General features: G+C 41.8%; 1 long non-coding RNA gene across 1 annotated transcript in view; it reads left to right on the top strand.

Moving 5' to 3' along the window:
- Positions 1 to 551: 551 nt before the first annotated feature.
- Positions 552 to 20,388, top strand: part of LOC126503681 (uncharacterized) — a 343,758-nt gene continuing 323,921 nt past the window's right edge. Inside the window, exon 1 of the long non-coding RNA XR_007592361.1 lies at positions 552 to 645. This is a non-coding gene — a long non-coding RNA (uncharacterized lncRNA). The remainder of the gene's footprint in view (positions 646 to 20,388) is intronic.

Below are 20,388 nucleotides of genomic sequence, written 5' to 3'. Positions count from 1 at the left end.
TGCACTAATGGTAATGGGACCATTTGGTTATCAGAATAAGATGCTGGAAAAAGCTCTGGGATGAAGTAGCTAGCTAACAGAGATCACATTTACCCTAACTGGTGTGAATGTTGCCATTCTGAGCATAGGACAGGGCCAGGTACTGATGGGAGTAGAGATGGAAATGTTTTTTTTTCTTTTTTCTTCTTTCTTTCTTTCTTTCTTTCTTTCTTTCTTTCTTTCTTTTTCTTTTTTTTTAAAGATTTTATTTATTTATTATATACATAGTGTTTCCTTGCATGTTTGCCCACAGGCCAGAAGAGGGCATCAGATCTCAGTACAGATGGTTGTGAGCCACCATGTGGTTGCTGGGAATTGAACTCAGGACCTCTGGATGAACAGTCAGTGCTCTTAACCTCTGAGCCATCTCTCCAGCCCTCTTTCTTTCTTTCTTTCTTTCTTTCTTTCTTTCTTTCTTTCTTTCTTTCTTTCTTTCTTTCTTTTTCTTTCTTTCTTATAGATTTCTGTCTCTTCCCCCGAGCCGCCTCCCCTTTCCCTCCCCCTCCTTCAATCAAGTCCCCCTCCCTCGTCAGCCCAAAGAGCAATCAGGGTTCCCTGCCCTGTGGGAAGTCCAAGGACCACCCACCTCCATCCAGGTCTAGTAAGGTGAGCATCCAAACTGCCTAGGCTCCCACAAAACCAATAGGTGCAGTAGGATCAAAAACCTATTGCCATTGTTCTTGAGGTCTCAGTAGTCCTCATTGTCTGCTATGTTCAGCGAGACCGGTTTTAACCGAGGCTTTTTCAGACCCAGGCCAGCTGGCCTTGGTGAGTTCCCAATAGAACATCCCCATTGTCTCAGTGTGTGGGTGCACCCCTCTCGGTCCTGAGTTCCTTGCTCGTGCTCTCTCTCTTGGTGCTCCTGATTTGGACCTTGAGATTTCAGTCCGGTGCTCCAATGTGGGTCTCTGTCTCTGTCTCCTTTCATCGCCTGATGAAGGTTAATATTCAGGAGGAAGCCTATATGTTTTTCTTTGGGTTCTCCTTCTTATTTAGCTTCTCTAAGAACCTGAATTATAGGCTCAATGTCCTTTATTTATGGCTAGAAACCAAATATGAGTGAGTACATCCCATGTTCCTCTTTTTGGGTCTGGCTTACCTCAATCAGGATAGTGTTTTCTATTTCCATCCATTTGCCTGCAGTGTGGAGGTTTCTCAGGAAATTCGGGATCAGCCTACCCATGGACCCAGCAATACCACTCTTGGGAATATACCCAAGAGAGGCCTTATCATACAACAAAAGTATATGCTCTACTATGTTTATAGCAGCATTGTTTGTAATAGCCAGAACCTGGAAACAACCTAGATGCCCTTCAATTGAAGAATGGATGAAGAAAAGTATGGAATATATACATATTAGAGTACTACTCAGCAGTAAAAAACAAGGACTTCTTGAAGTTTGCAGGCAAATGGATGGAAATAGAGATGGAACTGTTTTTAAACAAAGAAGTTGAGTTGGTCATGAGGAGCAACAGGCAAATGAATGTGAGTCATTTGCCTTGTGGTGAACTTTCTCTGATGATCACTCAATTCCTTAAGTGCAGGGATCCCGTTTTGGTCCAGGTAAGCCATGAGGCTTTTGCCTTGCTGCCTAGATTCCTCAAATGAGGAAACCTTTCACTTTACAGAGATATTAATTTTTGAAGACTTTTTTTTCTGTATGTGTCATAATCAGCCAATGTTATGATGCTGGGAATGCAGACACACAATGGGAAAAACACAGGGTGGGAACCACTAAACCTCATGTATCACACAGGGCAGCTGCTTCTCATCAAATAATACCTGCTGTAATAGATGAGTTGTCTGAGGACCAAGAGGCCAATGAGAGATGCGTTCTCAGGCCCTGAGTCCTGTATGTTGACCTCACATTCCACGTTGATCCGTGTTGAGGTACTGCTTTAGGTTTTTACTATACACTGCCTTATCTTCCCCTCTATTTATATTTTGGCTGACATCCCGAAAACCACACCTGGAAATAATCTTTATGGAGTTCCTGAGTGTTCTGAGACTGTTCTTGTTAATAGTTCTGTCTGTACAACAGATCTTGATTTTTTTTTTTAATGTGCAGGTATTTCGTGTCTTCCCTGCATAAGGTGATAGAGTAATGCAGAAGCCTAGATCTTTGTCCCAGAAGACAGCATGATTTCAGGGGAGAGCAAGGCATATGAATAATTAATTATGATGAAGACAAACCAGAGTAGAACCCATGACAGAAGGCAGCCTAGTTGTCAGGTTGGATCTTCCTGTGGACAGAGATCTAGGCAACAGGGCCTTCTATCTCTAATTCTGTGTCTAAGAATATTTGAGCTGATGCCTTTGTGGTCTGGTTCCAACATTAACACTTGTTTTTTTTTTCTACTTCTCTTTTGTAGAATACAAGAATTAGGTCCGTATAGACTCCTGAATATAAATTTACATATTTAGGATTTCTTTTTGTCTTTCTAAAATGCAGCAACAGTCCTCGGTACCCATGGGGTATCATGAGTATTGCCTAATCTCTTCCTTCATTGCCCTCTCTTCATCCTTTCTCTCTTCTTTTCTGCAGAGCAACACATTTCTTTCATCATCTCATGTCCGGTGGTCTCCCTTTCCTTCACAGTATTTGGAATCTCATCTAGCCCTGGCAATTTTTCCCACAAAAAGAGATTTTCCTTTTTAGAGTCTTGTGCCAGAGATAACATTTTTTCTACATCTTTACAGAAAATGAAACCATGGTACTTAAGTAGAAGTAAGCTGAGAAATAAACTAGGCAGAATCAGGAAATGTTTTCTAAGAAGTGGGATCCAGGATTCTGAGCAGTGTCAACAGACAGAGGAAGCAGTATACACTTGTCCCAGGTAGAGAAAAGACTCAGCAATGGCACAGAGCATAAATGTGCTGTTTGGAAGAGCGGCATGACAATACCACACGAAATAGTCATGGCCAAGGATTTAGACTTTGGTTTGCATTTGGTAAGTATGCTGGCCAATTTTGGCCATCAACTTCTTCCAGGGACACAATTTCTGTCACCAGGGTTTGCAATCAGTCCTTTTTTCCCAGGAAAAGATAAGCCAGTGTTTGCATATGGCTGTGTAGCTCACACTTTGCTTGGATCAAAATATCCTCAAAGAAACAACACAGTAGGAAGTCCAGTGCTTCTTCGAATCTACAACGATTTTCTGCCATTAGTTGTACGATGATGCAAAACTTGCACTGAGCCTGTAAGTGCGAGTGTGTCTTTAAAGCTAAGATCACCTGTCGCAGGTCTGTTGAGAGCTGGATGAGACCATGCAGGGGATGTTCCTTCTGAGTGTGTGGTTTCTAACGGCTACACATCACGTACTGAATGTTGTACATCTCATAAAGAGTTCAGTCAGTGCTAGAATTATAATTATTAATGAAATGGCCCTTGGCAATGGGTGAACGGTGGGAAGAAAAGTGTTTAAGAGGAGAGGCAGCACCGACGTGTTGGGGATATGACTGTTGGAACAGGAAGAAGGAAGGGCCTTCTCATGTCTTGGAGATGGACCTACAATTTAAATTTATAACTCATTTAACATGAGGCTGTTTACTTGAGTATGGAGTCCATCTCTTATACAATTCGGGGTTCAAGTATTGAAAGTTCCCACCAAGCATTGCAGGAAACTGCCCCATTGAGACTTGAACTCCTAGGATGGGAGAACAAAGCACCTTGGCATACAGCAGATTGACAAGCATCCTGGCATCTTCCTGTTTTGAGTTGCCCACCTCAACTGCACCCACTTCTCTAGTCCCTTTGCTGGAGCCACGAACCCAGTGAAGCAAGCCCAGCTCATCTGCGAGGCATTGGCCTGTAATTGGGAAAAAAAAGAAAACAGACCCTCTTCTGTGTCCTGGGGGGGGGGTGCCTCAAGGTCATTTGGGGAAGACCTTTCCTCCAAAACAGAACACGTTCTCAAAAGGCCTCCAGTGCAGTAATTGGTTGCATCTTCTGAGGGTAATCTCCAACACAGCTGTAGTCCGGGCTTCACCCGAAGTTAGGACCTGAGACAACCTTGTCCTGGGGAAATCGCTGTCACTCCAAATGCTCTCTGGTATGTGTGACACTGGATTATTTGCCAAAGTCGGGGATAAAGGAGGGAAAGGTGACAGAAACCGCAAGCGTGTATCAGAAGATGGGAGTGTGGGAATGCAGGGGTGGAGACGGGCCTTTCAGACCACTGAACTTACATTCTGGGAGGAAAGAGGGAGGAGACGAACAGAAGAAAAAAAATCAGCTTCTGTGAGAGAATTTGATGAACCGAAAAAATAGTCTTTGGCAGACAAGATTAACCAAATGAGCCAGTGAAAGTTCATTGAAGTTTTTGGTCATGTCCCCCATATTTAGAGGCTTGCTTCCCCACAGCCCTATGGACAACACATTCCCAGCTGTTTCATTAATCGGAATGAACTCACTCCTACCAAGGTGACTTATAAAAGCCCTGAGAGCCTTTGGCTCCCCCCTCCCTCCTGAGGATCTAATTTTGCCAAATGAGTAGAGAAGATGAAAAGATATAAAACTTATTTCAGGTTTTCCTCTCGGTGCAAATTATGTTCCTTCTTGTTACGGATGTCTGAAGATAAAAATACCCTTCCACCGCCATCTGTGAAGTATGGACTATACGTTTGAGAATGCGTTAGAACAATGCCGAGCACGCTGAATTTGTCTTCCAGAGCCGGGTGGCCTCATCAGTTTCTGATGTCAAGGCAGGGCCATGGTGCCTGTGAATCATGAAGCCTCCCTTATCTAGGGCAGATGAATTCAATTTCCTCTCTATTGTAATGTCGTATTTGATTCTCTTACGTCTTATTTTTATTTTCAAAGGTTGCTTACTGCTCCTAGCCCTATCTCTGTCACCACTAACAGGAAACATTTTTCAGAATTATCCAGTTCGGGATCTCTTTCCCTTGCCAACCTCACTGGCTATTGCAGACACGTAAGCAGGGTCTTTAGATTAAAAGTATTTCCAATCGGTGAATGTCAGGCAACCAAGGGATGACCCCATGAAGTTCAACTGCTCAATTTATCATCCTGAAAATTCCAGTTTCATCTATTTTTTTGTTTATTTGTTTGTTTTTATGTATTCTCCGGCAGCGCATTTGATCTTTCAATGATTAATCATATCCCGTAAGCTAAAATTCATAATGAATGAGGCACTGCATGGCCCAAGCTTGAACTCACTTGTAGTAGCAATGTCTTTTGTGAGAATAAATCTCCTGTCTTTGGTGTTTTCCTCCTTATAAAAACAAGACAACATTCCCACATCATATTTACCTAATGCACGAGACTCAGTCTATTAGGTGAGATATAAAATAAATTAAATTTGGTGGCAGGTGAACAGCTTGAGGGCACTATGGTTTGCAGCACTGTTAATAGTCTCTGAGACCACTGCCTGAGCGTAGCAAAGCTAGCTTCGAAATTAGCTTTACAGGCCACCTGCAGGCTTCTCTTTTGCTTTCCTAATCAAAACTGCAATCCTGGGTAATTTAGCAAAATATTAAGTAAATGATTGCTTCAGAATATTTCCGAGTTAGGAACACAAATTTTCTTCTTTTTACCTAATTGCCGGCATTAAGAAGCAGCAAGCTTCCAGCCTCGCAATCTCGGTTTTGGGTGAGCTCTGTTACTTTTCATTCTGGACAATTAAATTGCTTCTGCAGATGCAGATGGATGTAACCGTATCCTCAGCTAAATGGCAGCGGGAAGAGGAGCTAATGGAAGGGTGTGCACAGCACGGCTCAGGATCAAGATGAAAACAGTGGCAGAGGCCCGGTGCTTTGGCTTCTAACTGTGTGCTCATGAATATGAGCTCCTTGCAGGGGAGGGCAAGTGGTTGTACTCATGCATCCAAGTCGATGCTTTCTGAAACATAGCTCCAGTGGGGAAACTGAGGATCTTGCGTGGGTGAGCGTCATGTCAGCCGTTTTGAATAGAGGTGGGGTTCCTAATCAGACACTGGAAGCTTAATGTTGGCAGTTTCTGCCAGAAACAAGTATGCGGTGGTAACAATGACAAAAGCACAGTGTTCAAGCAGGTACTGAGCTTGGCATCTGCACACGGTAATCAGCAGTCTACGTCTGGATGAAGCGTTTCCAGAACAGAGGGGTTGGCTTTGTTGATGGCTTCATTTATCCTTCCGTATTTTCTCTAGGATGCTGGGGCTTTTGTTATTCCCTCCTTCCTACTGTCCCCTCCTAGCCAGAAGGTTATTATTGCCTTTAAAGTTCCTTAACGGTTATTTTAATCTACACCTTCTTTGAGTTAATGGTGTCCAAATAATTTTAAGATATTTAAACTTAATCCCTGAAATTAGGGTGTTGGTGGTAACGCCATTCTGTCTGGATCTTACCCTGACTCCACTTTGTGTTTGCTCAGGCACTGTTTCAGTACCGCCATAACTACATCTGTCTTGTATTTGGGGTTGCCCACAGCTCTGACTATGGCCAGAGGTATAACCAAGATAACTGTGGAATATATAACCAAAACAATTGCCTGGCAAGGCCACTGGGGCCTGGAACCAGGGCTTTTCGGGACTTCGGATCCTGGGACTCAACTCTTCTATCATAAAGAGTCATCAGTGCCAAGATCATTGTGTGCTTGGTGTATGATCTACTAGACATATTCTGTGTTTCCTTTGTACAATATTACCTGATTAGTTTCCTGCTGACCCATTGTCTCGTTGTGTAATAGTTGTTGCTGACCTTGGCCAACTTTCCTCCTGTAAACCTTATATAAGAAGTTGTTCTTCTCAAGCTTGCTTGGCATGATCCATTGGCTTGTACAAGACCTCCTGACCCCGGCTTTTCTATTTTCTTTATTTTCTCATTCTGTGGTCCCTCTGTCTCAGGAACCTATCACTGAAGTCCTACCTGCTGGCGAAGGTCAGTTATCAATATCTCTGAAGCTTTCCTGAAATGTAGCATTTCCTCTCAGGATCTGTAAGATTTGGGGGGGGGGTGTTAAAAAACTGTAAAATTCCAATCAGAAAAAGTCTACTTAACACTTGCAACAGAAGAGGTTGATGCTTAAGAAGCTGAGTACAGGGACTCTCAGTGTGGACAGGGAAGTCATTTGCTACCGTGCACTCCATATGCAATCTAGGTTCAACTCTTGTTTAGGGAAATGAAGCAAAAAGAAACACTATGTAGGTATAAGAGAAAAATGTTAATAAGGATGTAAAGTACAAAGATATCTTTGGTAAAACGTGGTAAAAAGAAAATAACATATTTTGGATAAAGATGGATTTTGTTTGCTACAAACAGATCAAGGTAACAGATCAAGACAAAACCACAAAAGCTTAAAGCTAAGATGCAGAAGGCCAGAGTGAGTTAGCTATACATTATTCATGGGGGCTTGGCATAAGGATGGTGTAGTTTAAGGAGCAAGGGTTATAAAGATCTCATGGTGACAAAAACTGACTGAAAGATGTATATCTAATTACTTACATCTTTGCTAACTTAGTTAAGTTTTAACCACTTAGAAAAACTGAGTCATATCAAAACTGTAGTAAAGATTAATTGTACACCTTTTTATTCCTGTGTCTCCTTATGAAAGTGAACATTACTATTCTCTTCTGTAATTATACTCTTTGTGATAAAATGAGCTACTTAATATAAAAGATCTGTTAAATTAATTTAGATCTTGTAAAAGTACACTATAAAAAGGATCATAAAAATGAGGTTCCCAGTTTCTCCAGGGAATGTATTTATGGTTTAAAGTTTATTTTAGTACTAAAAGAGCTTATGTTTAAAAAATGTAATTTTTAAGGCTCAAAAATCTTAACAGGGATAAATTAACTTAATTTATAAAAATCCTAATTTTATGAAAGCTACTAACTGGCTGTAAACTGTTAAGACAAAGGTAATTAAGGCATAAAAACTAATGATCAGTCACTTTATAAATGATTAGATAACTTAATAATGTGCCTAGAATTTTAGTCATACTCAATATAGATATAATTCATTGAAAGAGACCAGATTGGGTGCAGACACCAATTTATATTTCTCTTTATGTAGTCTTCTATATGTTGTCAAAGTTAAGCCTAAAGCAAATAACGCAAAGCAAAGTTTAATAAAAATCTAAAATGTGTTTAATATAAAGTAATATTCAAAAATCAGATGATTATGGAGAATCAAATGCTTGAGTGAAATGTGTTAAATTTACAATATAGTTATATGACAGGGTGTCCCCAGGCTCAAATAGTACCTTTTCTCTTGAATGGGATATGGACTCCATCAGAGTAAATTGTATGCCGCTTTGTAAGATAAGGATGGAGAAACAAGACTTGCCAGAATTCTGCTGCTTATGTCTCTTGCTGTATAGGTCGGACCAACTCCAGCTATGTAGACTGGACCAGGAAAACCTCTTCCTTATCTATAAAAGATGAATTATTCTTCATGTCTCACATGACTGGGGGATGTATTCTCTCACCCATCGGAGGATCTGAGAGTCTAGACCCACGTCTTCAATCTCTGAAGCAACAAAGGGGAAACAGCAATTATGTTGCCCTCAATGTCTCCTGAGCTGACATGTGAGGATAATGTGAACATGGGGACCTTGACCCTCAGCTTGCTATCTGATGGGTATGGGGCTTGTAGCTCAATCGGTCTCCCCCTCTTAGAAAAACCCAATTCCTAGGCTTAGAGGTTACCTGGTTCTGTCAAATGTTCTCAGAAGAGTTCTAAATAGTATAAGGTAGAGACTCTGTCGTGAGGCCAGTCAGCACACCAGGCTAACCTATGGATGCCCATTTAAACACCTAGTGACAGGTGCCAGTCTTTCTATGTGGGTAAAGAAAACCACAGTGCCTGAGAAGGAAGAAGTCCAGACAGTGAAAGTCCACCCCAACCAGCCTCACCTTCCAGAGATTTCCAGGAACCATCTCTCCAGCCCTGTTCCTGCTACAAACCTCGGAGCCAGTAAATCTATGCACATTAAAAACACAAAGGCAAATAAAGGCAATATCATAAGTGTATTGAAGACACGTTGATAATTCAGAAAGTAATGCCGTTGAGAAGCCAGAAGGACACAGTACAAAGTGCTGAAAGACAATGACTGACAACTTGGCATTACACATTCAGTCTAAGGAACTCAACATGGAACACTTGGAGACAGGGACCATGATGCTCCTTCCTCCCTTTGTACTCATGGTCATGTTATAATGCTTCAAAACTTAAACATCCAGGGAGCCAGCAGGTCCGGTTTTCTTCACCAGTAAGAAAGGGGGAAATGTAAGATAATCACATAAGATAATTGTCACACTGAAAGATTCTTCTAGGCGGAGTCTAGTTTATACAGTTCTCAGAATATTCCTTCCTGGCAAGTAACTTTCTTCTGGTACTTTAGGAAGTCTGCAATGCCACCAGACCTCCCATCAAGCCCACAAGTCATCACCATAGCACAAGGTGGTACCTAGGAGGCAGAATGGAGTCCCTGACGCCAGCTTCCTTTCAAAAGTGCCCTATCTGTGGTAGACGTATGAATTTACATGTAAGCCTTGTGCAGTGGTCAATGCTCTTCCACCAAGGAAGCAGAGCAAAGCAAACGTGTCTTAAGTTTGCACTTCACAGATGACTGACAGAACAGCCAACAACCAAATCACCTAGGAACTTGTCCTGCTCAAATGAGCTCAGGGTGGGGAAAACTTTATGGGTAGATTTAAATGCTTTGCTGGATCAGAATATTCACATAATATGCTAATTGAGGAGGTGATAATTCCGCAGCCAAATTCCCACCCCAACTGGGATATTAGCACTGTTTGAAACACTGAAGAGACTGTGCTATGCTAATAGCTTTAAATTGTTTCACATTCAGATTTCTAGGTGTTTGGGGAAGCTAAAGATGCTTTACAGTAATTGGTCTCTTTTGTAAATGTGGCCTTAGGTACCACTTCACGTGTTGAACAGCCACATTTACATCCAGGAGTGATGGGCTCCAGGCCCGGTTATCTAGTCTACCTTAGATAGTCATGGCTGTCTGCCATCTTGTTGGGGGGATCTTCCCTGATGAGTTCCTTAGCTGCCTAGTAAGACTTAACTTGGCCTTTTTTTTTTTGAAGAGTTTTATTTAAAAAATATTATGAAAAGGACCATTAATGCTCAAGAAATTAAGATTTGATCTAGGATGAAAAGGGTGTAGAAGATGCCAATAAGCCATAAATACTTGAGAGACTTAAGTGAAAGAAAGCTCTCAAACATGAATGACTCCAAACTGTGAGCTATGCTTGGTTTAGGTAAAACATACATATACATTGTTATGATTTTTGCTGTGAGTCCCAATACAGCTTGCTGCGGAGTCCCACAAACCAAGGTGGCTGGCCCCAACCATGTGGTGGCGGGTGGGTCCCACAGACAGTGAGTTCCCGAAAAGAGCAAGTTTTCAGCAAAGGTGCAGGTTCCCGGTGGTGAGCGGTGCGGCATGTGGGAGGCACACGGCCAGGCACATTGTACAGAATAGAATTGGATATTTATTAGTTGAATTATGGAATGGGAAGGAAATAGGGGAGAAGGGGGAAAGAGAGGAGAGGAGAGAGAGAAAGGGAACAGAAAGAAGAGGACAGAGTGAGAGAGAAAGGAGGGGGGAGGGGAAAAGGAACAGAGAGAGTCAAGTGGTGATGGAGGGAGGGGCTGCAGGAAGTGGGTGTGGCTTGTTTCTTAAAGTGATGAACAATCATAACATACATTATATGTATATAGTGGATTAAATACAAACAGACTCAGAATGCTTTACCGACTTCTTGGAAAACCTATGAATTTAGTTGATGAGTCAAATTTATACAAAGAAAGATTTTTAAGAAAAAAAAATCCAAGAACAGTAGAAGTGAAGTGAATATAAATGGAAAAGCAATGTCCAAAAGTCAGAACTTTGAAATTTCAGGTTAAGAATGAAGGCAGGTAAATATTTCTTGCTTCCTACCCTTCTGGTGCCTTCTCCTCTTCCTGCCCTGACTGAGAAGACAATGCAGCCACAAGGGCCTTGGAGTTTGGCATGTGTCAGATCAGACATGGACAGATGGACAGTCATGGCTTCAGCTGCACTGGCTAGTCCCCGGCTGTGTACTAGCAGCTGATTGATCACACCTGTCAGACACCAGCTAGTCAGTAGTCTCTGCTGCTGTGCCCTGCTGTGTCTGCTGAAAACAGTGGTGTGCAATAGTTTGCTGGAGCCACCAGAAAGTACTGCTGTGGGACAATGGTTTGTACCCCTGTCAATTGTATTTTAATAAAATGCTGATTGGCCAGTAGCCCAGCAGGAAGCATAGGCGGGACAACCAGGCAGGAAATAGAGGCGGGGCAATGAGAATGGGAGAGTTCTGGGAAGAGGAAAGCTCATTCTGTAGTGGTGACCCAGCCTCAGAGGAAGCAAGATGTGACTGCCTCGCCAAAAAAGGGGTACCATGGCTAACTCAGACAAGAATTATGGGCTAATGTAGGTTATAGGAATTAGTTAATAAGAAACCTCAGCTAATAATGGGCCAATCAGTTTATAACCAATGTAGACCTCTGTATGATTTCTTTGGGGATAAATAGCTGTGGGACCTGGTGGGACAGAAAATCTCAGTCATCAAAGTACTTCAACCAGAGTAGCTTGACAGGAGTGTGTCTCATTATAGTTTCAGAAACCAGAAATCCAGTATCAAGTGTTGGCAGAGCTGGTTCACCCTGAGCCCTTTCTTCTAGACTGGCGAATGCCTGCTTTTCCTCTGTATTCACTGTCTGTGTATCCTGTCTTCCTTTCCTCTTCCTGAGAGAACACTAGTCACATTAGACTGGGGTCACTCTAGTTGTATAAAAGTTACTTCAACAAAGGTCTTATCTCTAAACAGAATCTGATTCTGAGTCCGGGGTATTAGGACTTCGGCACATGAATTTAGAGTGTTGTAATTTAGTTTATAACAAAGTGGTTCAGACAAACATCCATAATATTGTTTTTTTTTCTCTAAAATTAGTGATTGAGTAATAAGATATGAGTACTACTTAGACAAGACTCTTTCAGTATTTTAAACACTCTTCTATTTCCAGAGAAATCAAAATAGATTTTAGGGATCTTGGTCAAATAGTAAAGTTCTGATAAATATTCAATAAAATAATGGTTGTTGAATAAAACCATTAAAAATCTTCTCAAAATGTGGAATTATTTGGACTCTAAAAGGCAAACCATCATTTTATTTATTCAAGAAATGAGGAAAATGTGCTGAAATGGAGTATGTCAGTTTTGAGGAAGCTGAGTACTTCCCAAAGTGCCAATAACTGTGGTTCAATGTTTCCTCACAAGCCCTTACTCCCTGAACATGGAGCTCATGTTTTCTGTTTCTTAGTTGGCCAGTTGTCAATGATAAATAATGGACAAACACAGTCACAGACCTAAGTAAGAAAAAAAATATGAGATTTTAAAGAGATTTTAAATGAGAGACTAACATTAGTATATGCATTTAAAAAAATGCTATTTTTCTTGCGGGGGGGGCACATAGATTCATCCCAAATTTCATGGTGTGAATGGATATGTTTCCCTTATCATGACCAGTTGGGCACTTTAATCAACCTCAAAGTCATTTTGAGCATCTTTACCCACAGTGCTCTGCCAGAGGCATGCTGGAGGTCTAGGGATTCAGACAGAAGATGAAGGGAGCTGTGTTTGTTGCTAACTGATCTGCATTTGCCAGTACCAAAGGAGGAAAGGAGGCAGACTCTGATAGGCTGATGTCTAGATCCTCGCTACACTTAGAAGCAGGAGGAAAAGTTTGAATTAAGAAAGAAAGAGGCTTACTGGGGGTAATATATCATCCTCAAGTTACTTTTTGAGAAAGAATGAAAGGCAAAGCCAAAACAAAACGTATAGTTAACATCAGAGGCACAATTTCACTATTTCAATAAAATTTACTACGGTCAGGTTTTTACTCAATAAAATTGCTGACATTAAACCATATAAAAATAAGATGTTTGTTGAAACCCTTTGAACACAGATGTATAATTGATTTGATTTTGTTTTAGGATTCCATTAATTCAAGTGTGTGTGTGTATGTGTGTGTCTTAATATTAATAATTATAGCTTGGTGTGGCCACCCACAGCAGTGTTAGATATTAAATAAAAATGTTCTCTTAAAGTAATGTGCACATATTTCCTAAATACCTTATTTTTTATCTTTGTGAGTATCATGGGGGAATGCATCTGTGCTGATGGTTGTTACTAATATAATAAATAGCATAGCTGCTGCTTGACTTTTACACAAAGCTCACCAGCTGATTTCAGAATGCTTTTCTGCCTCATGGATATTTGTTTGATGTGTTCTTTGCCTCCCAGACTGGTAAAGGGAAGCGAGTCATTTAAGCACGACTTTAAACAAATGTCCCCAGCATCTGGGAACACTCTTAAGGACAGAGGATTCTTCCCAGACGTCTGGGTTGCTATCTAACACCCTTACCAGGCTTTTATTCATGGGTCAAAATGAAATATCCCAGACACTGTGTTTACTGTACAATGTAAGGAAGAGTGGAAACACCATTATGTCAATACCACTTATGAGGGACAAATTAAATAATAAAAAAAAAGACCTTCTCTGTAAAATCAATGGCAAGGGAGAAAAACATCAAGATGAACAGACAAGGGAGAGAGGTGACCAGGAGAACAAATGGTGGAGTCTGGCCTGGCCTCCTTCAGTGAGTGAGCAAGGGTGACAGGCACTCTCGGAATGGATGTTTGGGTCTATGGAGCCTGATGGCGGGATGGGAGGATGGATTGTCGAGACATAAAATAAAAATGTCTATCCACGCATTTGTTATCCTTTGATCTAATGTGAAACTCATACCCGGTGTCCCGGGCTCAGCAGGCCCGGCTCTCAGTCTGTGCATAGTTTCAGAAGCATCCACAAAGCGGAAAATGCTTTTTCTCACTTTTCTGCTCCACTGATTTCAGAGCTGCTCTCGAGGGACCGATTCCTCTAATGGCGAGGTCTAATCCAATTGTGTGCTCACTCAATCGAGAAAGGAGAGCGGGGAGGGGAACAGTGGCATGGGGTGGCCTGTTTCAGGATAGAGGGTTGGAGGGTCTTTTCTGGGGAGTAAAGAGACCAAGCATGCATTGCTTCTCCCCATCTCTCTTATTCATCCAACTCAGGTGGACTCCCCAGTGTGCAGGAATTACATACATCTTGTTTGATTTTAAGATGGCAGTCGCAGCTCCTCTTTTCCCCCGATTCTACTTTTTAATCCCTATTATTTTGCCCTTCAGGGAATGGCACATATCAGTTGACCAGGTTTTTCAACTTACTACACACAGCCAGTTACCATACAATTCCCTGCATGGTCTTTGAGGCTTTTTAAAGTCATCACAGATGCCCTAAGCTTACTCTTCTCTTTTTGTCATTTAGAGAAGCCCAAGTTGAAACTCTACGGCCAAGGTCAAGTCATACTCCTTGGATTAAATTGCTCATATTTTGTAGTGTTCTCAAGATATTATGACAAGTTATGAATGCTTTGTGGTGCTACTGCATTCTTAATAATGCCACAGTTGCACAATCATATAGTCTCTCATGTAGTTTTCTGTGGTGATGGCAGAGGTGACCTTCGTTACATTGCCATGACAATTTCATTTGTTTACCAAGCAGAAGGACTCACTGAGAAAGACATAGACAGGAGGATGAGGAGTGGCGTCCCTGTCTCAACAAATACAGCAAAACAAAACCCTAGTGCTCCAGAGGCGTTGTCTGGTTTCCAGTGGTTTCCAATGGGAACAATGGAAGCACAGACACCAGGAAGGGGAATGGCTGTAACAGTTCCTTCATAGATGGAAGTGAGCCGCCAAGAGACGAAGTCACACAACAAACTGGAGGCAAGGCCAGGTCTTGAACTTGACTCTGACATTTCCATTTTTTTTCACAGGCCTTTGCTGTGCCAGGAACTGGGCCAACTTCTGTGTTTGTAGACCCTGCCCCAGAGGAGTGAAGATCACTGGGCTCCTTCCTTCTATTGGATAAATGCACCAGAAACACAGTCATGCTTCAGAACAGCGTTTAAGCAATATAAATCTCTGCCTTATGGCTAAAGACTGTTCTGTCTATAAGTTATCAAAGTAATCAATCTAATAGCCTTAAAGGAAAGCTGTTATTACACTATTATTTTGTTTTGTTTTTGAGGCAAGGTTTCTCGATATAGCTTTGAAATCTGTCCTGGCACTTGCTCTGTAGACCAAGATGGCCTCAAGTTTACAGAAATCCATCTGCCCCTGCCTCCTGAATCCTGGGATTAAAGGCCTGTGCTCTCACTGCCAGGGGAAAGCTCTCTTTAAAAAGAAAATATCTGGCAGGTGTGGTGGTGCTTACCTATCATCCTAACGCTAAGGGCAGATGTGTGTCTCTGAGTTTGAGGCCACCCTGGCTTCCACAGAGTTCCAAACCAGCCGTGGCTACATAGTGCTACCTTGTCTCATAAACAGGAAGGGAGGAAGGAAGGAAGGAAGGAAGGAAGGAAGGAAGGAAGGAAGGAAGGAAGGAAGGAAGCATTTTTAATTATCATATATATCATTAGGCTTCATTTCTATTCACCTTGTTTCTTGCCTTCCCTCATTCTCTGAAGTTTCCTTTCTTTCCCTCTTTAGTTCCTTTCTACTTCCATGCCCTATATCTTAAATCTATGTTCTACATATGAGAGAAAGCAACTGGCATTTGTCTTTCTGGTACTGGATTGCCTTCTTTAAAATGATCATCACATGTTCACCGTTTTCCTGAATGAAAAACTTTTGTTGCTCTTTATGGCTAAATAAAGTTTTACTACATACTTGCTTGTCGCTTTTTCATGGTGGTGATCAAAATACCTGCCGAAACAACTGAAGAGTAGAATCATTCACTTTGGCTCGCAGTTTCAGCAAATTCAACTCATCATGGTGTGTCTGTGGTGTGTGTGTGTGTGTATGTGTGTGTGTGTGTGTGTGTGTGTGTTTGGTGTTGCATATACACAGACCCTCATGGCAGACCAGGAAGCAAGCATAGAAGAATGCCTGCCAGTGTTCTGTCAGTTGCCTCCTCCTTCCTGTTATTCTACCAGAGGTTATAGTCAATGAGATGGTTTTGCCTTTATTCGGGATGAATCTTTTCTTCAGTTGATCTGAAAATGTCCTTTACACACATGCACATATATACACACATATGCACACACACATGCACATACACACACACACACACTTCCCCATCTCCTAGGTAATCCAGTCATGTTGTTAATGAAATATATATTTATACCAGTCAATGGCACAGGTCTTTAATCCCAGCACTCAGGTGGCAGAGTTTGGCAGATCTCTGTGAGCTCAAAGCTAGCCTGGTCTACAAAGTGAGTTTCAGGATAGCCAGGGTTTTACAGAGAGAAACCTGTCTCAAAAACTATCTATCTGTTTATCTATCTATCTATCTATCTATCTATCTATCTATCTATCTATCTACCTATCTTACTATATATACATACTATATATGTTATATATATAGTAAGATATACATAGCTCACATTTTCTATAGCTGACATCTATTGGTGGGCATATAACATCTATTTCTTGGCTATTATAAACACCATCATAGACACGGATGTGCAAGCATCTCTGTGGTGTGCTGACTTAGGTTGACTCGGGGTTCCTTTGGCATATGTCCAGGAGTAGTCTAACTGGATAATATCATAGTTCTATTTTTAGTGTTTTAGTTTAGTTTCATAATGTTTAGTTTCATAATGATGTCTTTTTGCTATTATTCTATGTCCCCATCATTAGTGTATCAGGGCTCCTTTTCCTCTTCTTCCAGACCAGCATTTTCTGCTGTCTCTTGGTGATAGAATTTAAATGTAGACTATAAAGTATAGGACCAAAACTGTCCAGTTAATCAACAGTCAGAGGGGGGAGTCTTTAACACACCTCTACAAATGGGCATGGCTTCCCATATGTTTAGAATTTCTGGTTTTTCGAAATCTCTGTTTAGTGCCTTCCTTTGAACTATGCCCATCCTGCTCTTATTCTTCCCCAGTATTAATAGATCAAGAAGGAAACCCCATGACCCCACAGCTACAATGTTGGTCTTTAAAATGAGGTATCTTAATTATTCAAGTTGCTGTTAGATATTCAGAAATAATAATGTTTTGTCAGAATATTAAAGATATCTCAAAAATACACTTCTTCTGAGAAGATTTTAATAGGTATTTCAGGCTGACTTCTACCCTGCTTGTTGCTTGAAAAGTATGTATATACATGTACACACAGAGAAAGAGGAGGAAGGAAAAAGGGAGAGAGGGAGGAGAGGAAGGAGAAAGGGAGAGAGAGAAAGAGAGACAGACAAACAGAGAGGGAGGGAGGGAGTTAGGGAAGGAGGAAGAAGGAGGCTGGGCCTGAAATGGAGGCAGACACTCTCAGGTCTGCAAGAGAAGGGCATAATTGAGAAGGCTGAGATGGAGTGGCTTGGTCAGAAGAACTCAAACTCTGGCAGAGCTTTAACATCTTTTACAGGTAAGCTATTGCTGTTTTCACCGAACTTGCCTCTTCAGAGGTGGAAGCAGCCTCTGAAATAGAGGCTTAGCACCGGTAACCCTGGACCTCCCATTTTATCACTGTAGAAATAATGAGAATAAACATTTTGGAAAATGGCTGGGCAAAGGAATGGCTTATGAACCTTTTGCCACACCATAGCCTATAGTCCCCTGGACAATAATGTATGGTTTCAAAAAGGAATGAAGACCTCAATGAAGAGTTGGGTATAAAACCAGTCTTGGGAAATCACTGGACTCTGAGTTCTGGGTCTCAATAGGTCAGAAACAGGACAGATGCTTTCTCCTAAATGATTGTATGATGGCCATTTTAATTGAGAGCTTGATATAGTTGAGAATCACCAGGAAGGCATCTTAAAGAGGGACAGACATGAAGTTGGCTTATAAGCATGTCTGGATGGTATTGTCTCTTATAGGCATGTCTGTATGGTATTGTCTGTTGTAGGCATGTCTGCATGGTATTGTTTGTTATAAGCATGTCTGTATGGTATTGTGTGTTATAGGCATGTCTCTGTGGTATTGTCTGTTATAGGCATGTCTGCATGGTATTGTCTGTTATAGGCATGTCTGTATGGTATTGTCTGTTATAGGCATGTCTGTATGGTATTGTCTTGATTACATTAACTGGTTTGAGAAGACCCTGCCTAAAAGTGGGTGCTGCCCATTTCCTGTGCTTGGATCCTTCACTGTATAGAGAAAGAGGAAATGTTCTGAGCACAAGCATGCATGCCTTAGTTCACTGCTCTCTGGTATTGATTGTGCATGTCGTTTGACCAGCTCTGCTGCTGTGACTTCTCTGCCATGAAGGACTGGAGTCTGGAACTATGAACCAAATAAACCCTTTCTCCTTTAAGTTACTTTTGCTATGGTGTTTTATTGCAGTAACAGAAAAGAAACTGAGACAGTACCCTGAACTGGTTGAGGGCCTGGGCATAGGGAAAGGCTACTGTAACCTAAGGTCTTTCTCTTCCAATCAGGGCTTCTCAGGAGCCTAGATCAGATGGAAGTACCCACCATTTCCAGTGCAAAAAACTACCAGGGCAAGTACCCAGCCTGTGCCTGGCTGCTCCATTATACCCACGCTGGGCTGCAGCAATTTACAGGTGACTAAGTGCCAACTGAGACAGAGCCTGAACAGAAAGGTCTTTAATCAGTGGAGGTGCCCTCGAGACCAGCAATTTTCAAAGAAAGCCATGTGATGGAGACCCAGGATGGTTGGTGCAATGGAGCATAAAGGAATGAAAATGGAGAGACACATGAGGGCACCTCCTGGGACCTCAGGAAGCATGGGTATGGTTTTAATATGCACAGCAGTGTTGCCTGTGAACTGATGGAAGTAGAGATTATTGACAGTTCTAGGAAGGGGATCAGTAGGAGAGAGAGGATGGAGGGCAAGAACCCATTTCTTACTCTGCTCTGTTTCGCCTTTCTCCATGAAATCCAGACAGTACACAAAGCTCAACTAATGCTTTGAAACGGATGCAAAATGGCTCCCTACTATGTTCCTGTTGTCTGTCGTCTTCCAATCATAAGTGGGGAGAACCAGTGGTTCCTTTAGGTGGAACTGAGAAATGAAATGGACAGGAAGGAACAGCTGTTTTCCAAACAACTGCAGGTTTCAACCTCAGAATTGGAAACCCACCATAGCCTGACCCTTTCCTCAGGAAAGCTGTGGCCTCATTTTGCACAGAACGCTCATGCAAGCAGCCCCAGATGGAGGGCAACTGAAGGGTTAACTTTAGGTTAAACCAGTCTATAGCTATAAAGAAGCTGCCTGGCGTTATATACCTAGGACGAATGGTCTCCCTGTGTCCCCTTGCGCTCCCACGTCTCAGCCAGCTGTTGGAATCCCTCTCAGTGCAGAAGCCTTTCTATAGAGGGTTTATGAAGAACCCAACGGCTGCCAGCCTAGGTCTTGTGCACTGAATTAGCTATCAGTGAAGGATTCTTAAATTTGACTTTCATACTGAGTTTTAAATTATTAAAGGAAACACAAAAGCTCTAAAAGCAACACCGGAGTTCTAACTTAACGTTAAGAAGAGCATAAGAGGAAAACTACCAGAGTCCTCGGAGCAAGCTGCTGGGGGTAGCAGGGGAGGAGGCTGCATTTCAGACTCTGACAAAGCACAGAGAAATGTCTCTTCCTGGCTTCCTTCTTACAGATTATGGTACAGTATTTTATGTCATGATATCCTTGCTCTTTTTCTCTCTCTCAGGGCATATGTCTGTTCTTGAGCGTGTGTGTGTGTGTGTGTGTGTGTGTGTGTGTGTGTGTGTGTGATTGAATGTGTGTATGTATGTTTGTGCGTGAAAGAGAGGGAGGGGAGAATGTGTCTGTGGAGGCTAGAGGTCAACTTGAAATAGCATTTGTAAGAAATCATCCACCTTGATTTTTGGCACTGTTTTTCTGCAGTCTTGGAAGTGTCTCTTCTCACTCTATGTCCACATGGCTTTCCTGGCAGTGTCTCGGGAGTGCTAACACTCCCTTTGGACTTACTGGTGGAGATACAGAGGGAGCAGGAAATGAATGTGCCATGCTAATAAAGGTACTGCCATGTCATAGAGGGAAAATAAGAAATATGACTTATCTTAAAATGTAAGAGCTAGTTAAAAATAAGTCTGAGCAATTGGCCAAGCATTTACAATTAATTGAAGCCTCTGAGTGTTTAGTTGAGAGCAGCTGTGAGACACACTTCCATCTACAGTATCTTCATTATCTTATGTATGGGCGTTTGTGTGAGTGCATGTACATATACTTGGGGTGAGTAGGTGTACATGCAGGCATGATCATGTGAGGACAGAGACCAGAGGTCTTCCTTTGTGGCTCTCCATGGTATGTATATA

This window comes from Alexandromys fortis, unplaced genomic scaffold, assembly GCF_014885135.2.
Source record: "Alexandromys fortis isolate MF-2015 unplaced genomic scaffold, M_Fortis_MF-2015_v1.1 scaffold_2_26212498_36691700, whole genome shotgun sequence".
Lineage (NCBI taxonomy): Eukaryota > Metazoa > Chordata > Mammalia > Rodentia > Cricetidae > Alexandromys > Alexandromys fortis.
This window is presented reverse-complemented; position numbering and strand designations above follow the sequence as displayed.